Below are 6288 nucleotides of genomic sequence, written 5' to 3'. Positions count from 1 at the left end.
CGCCATCTATCCCAAGCGCCGCGAAGTATCAGGCCTGGGCTGCCACGCCGGGAGATGCGACCCGGCGCGAAAGCGAACTTGGGCTTTTAAGCTGGGCGGAAGGCGTGTTTCGCGTTTTTTTCTAGCCTGTCATTTTCGCTGTCTCGATTCAATCAAACTTCAAGACCTCATGCAAGTCCGCAATGGCCACACTGAGTGATGTGCAGACTGCAGAAGCGAATACATCGGGTAACCACGTAACCTGTGAAGGATTTTACAGCACTGTGTTGGTGCCACATTTTATTAAAGCACGCAGAACATTGTCCTCTGCACTTTCAGTTTGGTCTTGTTTGTCATGGTCACTACTGGGTTGGCCGCGTTTGGCAACCAACTGGCGAGGTCGTTTGACTGCCTGATTAGCAGACGCCTGCCCTTCACCACCTGCACATTGAAAACAATATATATGTGATAGTAAGAAGGGCTGTAGTTCTTTCCCATGCCATCACTGTTGCGAAGACATAAAGTCCTCTCAAAATGAAATAGAAAATGCACCAGGCCAATTGTATCGTGCAACCCCTTAAGAGTACAACATTAAGAACACAAGCCTACAGTACTCGAACAAGCAGCATGCGATGCTAAACCTGCACTCATTGGAAAATGAACTACAGTAGTTATAATGTTCAACTACATGTGCAGTCAAAGCCCATATAACAGGGCGAGCATGACGGATGCAGGTTTTGTACAGTTGCACAAACCATGACAGGGCACATAAAATTACCATCCCTACTTAAAGCTGCATCATCAGGGAAGCCTTTGGTACAAGACAACAACCGCACCTGCATTCCAAGAAATTAGCCCCACCAACTGCAGCTACCTGGTATCAGACCTGTTTCGCTCCCTTAGAAAACAGTAAAAGAAACTGGTGAGAACGAGCAAAATTTTGTTACAAAATACAACAATAATTAAACACCTTATTTTCCTCGCCTTATGAACGGAAAGATTTTGCGCTTTGCCCTGCATAACAGCCCGCACGCAGTTTAGAGCTCAGGATGCTCAAATGAATTCGTTACGAATGACACCAGCTCGTAAAGACAGGCGTGCTGCAAGAACGCCTTCGGCGACGAGCAGTCGTTGTTTACGTTTTTGTCGACGCATGCTACGTGACAAGCAGACTTCGTTTTACTTTCATTAGCAATAACGCTCACCAGCAGGGCAACATACTATCGTTTACAACTTCTCGTTCACGCTTAATGGTCATGCCGTGCAGCAGCTGCAAGTATCGCTAACCGCAAACTCAACTGTTCCGCTTAACCGTCGGGAGCTCTGCCTGAATGAAAACACGAAAAGGCTTGCCTTCTTGTTATAGCCAAGGCGAAGCACCGGCGCGGGATTCTGCTCTGTGGGCTTGTCCAGAAAGTGCTCGGAGCAAACCTGCGTGTTACACACATTACGTTCGTAGGGCGCAAAGTTGAACGTGGCACCAAAATATACACAGATCGAATACTCACTCGTGCATTTTCACTGGGTTGGTAGTTCTTCCTATTCACTACAGCTATCCACCGGTGGCGCAGCTTGTCATTCTTCGTTGCGGATGGAAATCGGTGCAGGCTGAAAACACCGCACCGGCACGATTCCCTACGTGTATTGTGCTCTTCGCAAACAGCGCTAAGCAACCTGCTCCTTTTCCGCTGGTTATTTTGGCATCCAAACACGACGCAACGATGCCCAGATGACTTCTTGTACTTTGGATTCGCGTGAACGGGCACATTTCCGCACTTTGGAGTCCTAGAGCTAGCGCTAGCCATGTCTGCTGGTCGCCGGCGAACACGCTTTGGCAGCCCAGAACAAAATGGCGCTGGTCGACCGAGCAATCCGGGTGCGAGAGTATGCGTTCGATTAGCCTGGGTGCGAGGCTAGCGTGTTCTGGTCTATAAAGCATAGATCAAACGACACGTCTGAACATGTCGGTGATAGATGAAAGGAAACATTTTCTGTGTGGCTCAAGTGATTTGAGTTTCATCTGTGCTACGTCTCATGGTTACATTAAGTTGATACTCTAATGTTCGGGCCGTGGATCGACCCGAACTGGCTGCCTCCACTATAACAAGCGGAGCGCGAACGGTACCTGTTGCGGCAATAAGTGCTTGTCCTATGTAACGCAGGAATGCGCTCTACCCCTTTCGTTCACAAATAAAGAGGGACGGACCATTGATGTGTATGTCATTAAGACAATTTTGTTTGAAGGCACGGGATGAATCATTACGAGAAAGATTAGCTTAGTATGGAGCCTTTCCGCAATTTCCAACGAACCATAGCAAATAGGCGGTAATTATTCAACTATTATCTTTATTTATTTTCTATCGTTTTATTCATACTGCCACTCCGTCCGTGGATTTTAACGGGTAAACAATATTAAATCTTGCATGAGTAATAAAGCAATACAGGTTGCAAGCAAGCACGACAACATCAAAATACGTAAAGAACTTGAACTAGACACAACTGATGTCGGCATCAGTGCCAACAGTGAACTATTAGGTTACTTCAATTAGTAACAGGAAAGAGTTACAGAAATTCTGAGAATTGTCTCCTAATGCGTAAGCGTTGTATGGCTCGGCTGTGACTACGTTCTTGCTTGGTTTTGCTTGCTTGCTTTTTGAAGCGGAAAGCTTCACTACGCTAGTCAACACCGCGATTTGCACGAGCCGGCGTATCTCGGTATTGGCTCCGTAAGCGTGTTCGGAGTCGGCGCAGGTGGCCACTGCCGCGCGCTATGGGTCATCGTTTGACGTTCGCCGCAAGCCCGTGTTTATCGCGGAGGCCGACTATATAACCGCTTGCCAGGAAATAGGCGTGCGCATTCAACATGGAAGGAGAATAGAGTGATACTACCGATACAGAGAGCTGTGTTTATGGCTGTACAGAAATCGGAAGACAATGTGCCCAACAATGATGAACAAAGAAGTTTAATAATCCTGCATAACTTGTGGTATATATCATTGATAAGCAATTTGCATAACTACACAACGCACGCGTATAGCATAACCATAAGCTAACCAAAGCATATCCATAAGTGAAACCGTAAGCATACCCATAGGCTAAATCATAAAACATAACCATAAGCTAAACCGTAAGCATATCCATAACTTAAACCATAAGCATATCCATAAGTTAAACCGTAAGCATATCCATAGGCTAAATCATAAAGCATAACCATAAGCTAAACCGTAAGCATAACCACAGGCTAAATCATAAAGCATAACCATAAGCTAAACCATAAGCATCACCGAAACTTTTCGCTTGGAGATATCTAGGCTTAACCTTAGCTAAGCCACAGCCAATTTTTCTGGCTTATGCGTGCCTACGCCTGGCCTTTCCGGTGGCAAAGAATGCTTAGGGTTTAGTAGACAATTTCCACACTTTCTCGCCGCATACTGCGTCCTCTTCAATGCAACCGCACCAATTGAGCCGGAACGCCGAGCACGAGCGCTCCTCAACTTAGACCCAGAGGAGCAGCACTGGGCCGTCCGGATGGCCGAAGACGCCGCCAGAAGGCAAGGACTGGCCGCCGTCCGAGGAAGGGGGGGACTGGGGGTTAGTCTCCCCACCCCCGCCACCCCTGAACCCCACCAAGGACATAATAAAGTTTTATCTCTCAATTTTGTCAAGAAAGGGCGGACCTGGATCACATTATCTGGGCCTGCCCTCGGGCGCCCCGACAGGGCCAAAAAATTAAGGATCGGAAGCAGTGGGAGACCGTGTTGCTCAGCTCGGCCCCCGAAGACCAACTTTTGGCCATCCAGCAGGCCGAGGATGCCGCTAGAGCTCAAGGGCTTCTGGCCGCCATCTAGGCGGGGTTGCCCCCCCCCCCCCCCCCCCCCACCAATCTGCCGGCTATATAAATAAAAGTTCTTTGTCTCTCTCGACGGAGCAGAGCGGCCGAAAGGGAACACCAGCTGGCCGCTGTAGCGCGAGAGACATTTCAAAAAAATTGGCAGAGGCTTAGCTTGGCTAAGCCTAGTGGATTGCGAAAGCAATCTTCTGTTCAGGTTGTAGAATTCCATACTACTCATCGAACGTGTAGATGCAGTCTCGTCGCCATTTACGCGTTGCCGGTAGCACAATTCACTTGGATGTCAACGACGCAGTCGTGGCATACTCCCGCCGCCTTCTTTTGGCTCTCTACACTCTTCGACGCGTACGCTCAGGTACTCCAGAAGCTCATGGAAGGCATAGCTAGCTCATCGTCGAGAGCGTTCTCTGAGCCGCCGGCGAGACGCCATGCCTGCGGTTCAAAAGCAGTCCCGTAGAGCTGTTACTAGGCGGTCAAGCTACGACGACGACCTCGTCGACTCTCCCCTCGGTCTGCGCAACGTGGCGGGCCGGTAGCGCCGGAGCTTCAACGCCACCAACCACGCCGCCAACGGCGCCTTCTTCGGCGTGCTCGAGCAGACACTGCCAGAGAGCCTGACGAATCTGTCGTGGATCGACGAAGGCTCCTCGCGACAGGCGCGGCTGGAACTGTCAAATTTGACCTTCGACATGCTCCCCGCTGAAGGCTTCTTCGACGTCGACGGAGCGACGCATCACCTCCACGACTTCGATGCGGGGCCCGACGACGTCGGCAGAGGCGAACTTCGCACACTGCTTCATCCGGTTCTCCGAGATGCGCCGAAGCCACCTCGGCAACTGCTACGAAAACGTCTACTGTGGGCGACTCGAAGATCCGGATACCAGGCTGGCGGAGTACGTCTACCGTACCGCTGCAGGTCTCTCTGGCTGCCATGGAGTTGCCACTATAAGTCCGGACGGGATGCACTCAGTAAATTACAGTGGCCTGGACTCCTACGTGCCACGCGAGCTGACACGCGTTTTCGATGTCGCCGGAACTTTCGTCGACTCTGAAGGACTACATCGCACCTCGGGCCCCGCAAGTCCGCAGAATAGGAGGAGAAACTCTCGCGCGAGTTCGAACGCCTGAAGTACGCAGCCTTTGATATGCTATAAAGTCTGGTATTGAAAAGTGATGTAAAATGCGGCATGCTATCTTAACTTCAAGTGGAATTTTGCCGACAGTTGACACATACCGCGTACATTTATTTAATGGAAACACCCTTCTGTAAAACGCCGTATATTGTGCCTTCCTGTAATCTTTATTTAGCTTTAAAATAAAAGAAAGCACAGCTCTTTTATTTAGAAATGTTGTTATCCTTTAGTTAGGCGATGTGTAAATATAAAATGTACAGATGAACTGCAGCTTTACTTGATGTCTTTCTTTTTGTTTATTTTTATTAACGATGGTCTATTAAGTAAACTTGCTATCGATGTAAGTAGTTTTGTTATGTAAACATAATCATCATCGTTGAGCCCCAAATATTGATCCTCTGTACGAGCGTGCTTCACACGTGTAACGAGTAATTATATCAGAACCTGAGGTAGCAAAACGAAAATTACAAGAAATCAATGTACCCAAGCGTATTGCGCCAGTCCTACGGACGACATTGCAAGTGGGTTGTGGGTTAACGTTCTTCATTATGGTCGCCCCGGACAGCTCGTTAATGATACGAAAAAGTTGCAGTTTCGGCCAAAAGGCCAAGCATCGATTGCGATCGCAAATTAGTAGATAGCTATACGAACTAAGGATAGTAGTTTTATGGGCCGTATAAACTTGTAAGCATTCGCTTACTGACTAAATTAGCAAGCTAGGTGTCACGCGCGCACAGCTAAACATGAATACATCTCGGCCGATGACCGCGGAAACTCGCTGTCAAAACGCTCTCGCTTCAACGCGAACGAAGCGTCGAAAGCGCACCGCATACAAAGCTACCGCCACTACGCGCCCTCTGCAAACATCGCAGATCGTTTTGGAGGTGAGGTCCGCGTGGACGCGCGTTTTAGTCACGTCGCAGATCGCTTTCAGGATACGGCGCCCGCGCGGCCGCACGGGCACCGACAACACTCGTCTTTTTCCCATCTTCTGTACGGCGTTCGTCTTTCACTGCGCAACTATTCACCACCACTTGCGCAAGAATTGCGCGGAAAGCCTACTGCATTGTCGGCTTGCATAGCGCTTGTCTTAGTACCAAGCGGCTCGAATCATGATTGAACACTTCGAGACAGAAGTCAAATGTCTCAGAACCGCAGCCGCGACCGACACCATTAGCAGGCAACGTCTCTGCCGAAGAGGTCGCGCGAACACCGGCACGGGTTGTTCCCTCACATGCCCGTCCTGGAGGTTGCCGCCTATACAACGCCTACAAGCGCGCCGCGACACAGACGTGGCGATCAACGTCGACGTGGTGCACCCACCCA

At 49.5% G+C, this 6288-nt stretch overlaps 1 long non-coding RNA gene across 1 annotated transcript; it reads right to left on the bottom strand.

Annotated features, from left to right (window-relative positions):
* Window positions 1-262: 262 nt before the first annotated feature.
* LOC140216470 (uncharacterized) lies at window positions 263-1527 on the bottom strand. The gene is made up of 3 exons (XR_011893153.1): window positions 1488-1527; window positions 1333-1410; window positions 263-420 (listed from the first exon to the last, which is right to left on the bottom strand). It is a non-coding gene; the product is annotated as an uncharacterized lncRNA (long non-coding RNA).
* Between the last annotated feature and the right edge of the window lie 4761 nt (window positions 1528-6288).

This window comes from Dermacentor andersoni, chromosome 3 (assembly GCF_023375885.2).
Source record: "Dermacentor andersoni chromosome 3, qqDerAnde1_hic_scaffold, whole genome shotgun sequence".
NCBI lineage: Eukaryota > Metazoa > Arthropoda > Arachnida > Ixodida > Ixodidae > Dermacentor > Dermacentor andersoni.
The sequence above is the reverse complement of the archived record's forward strand: the minus strand, read 5'-3'. Positions and strand labels throughout refer to the sequence as shown.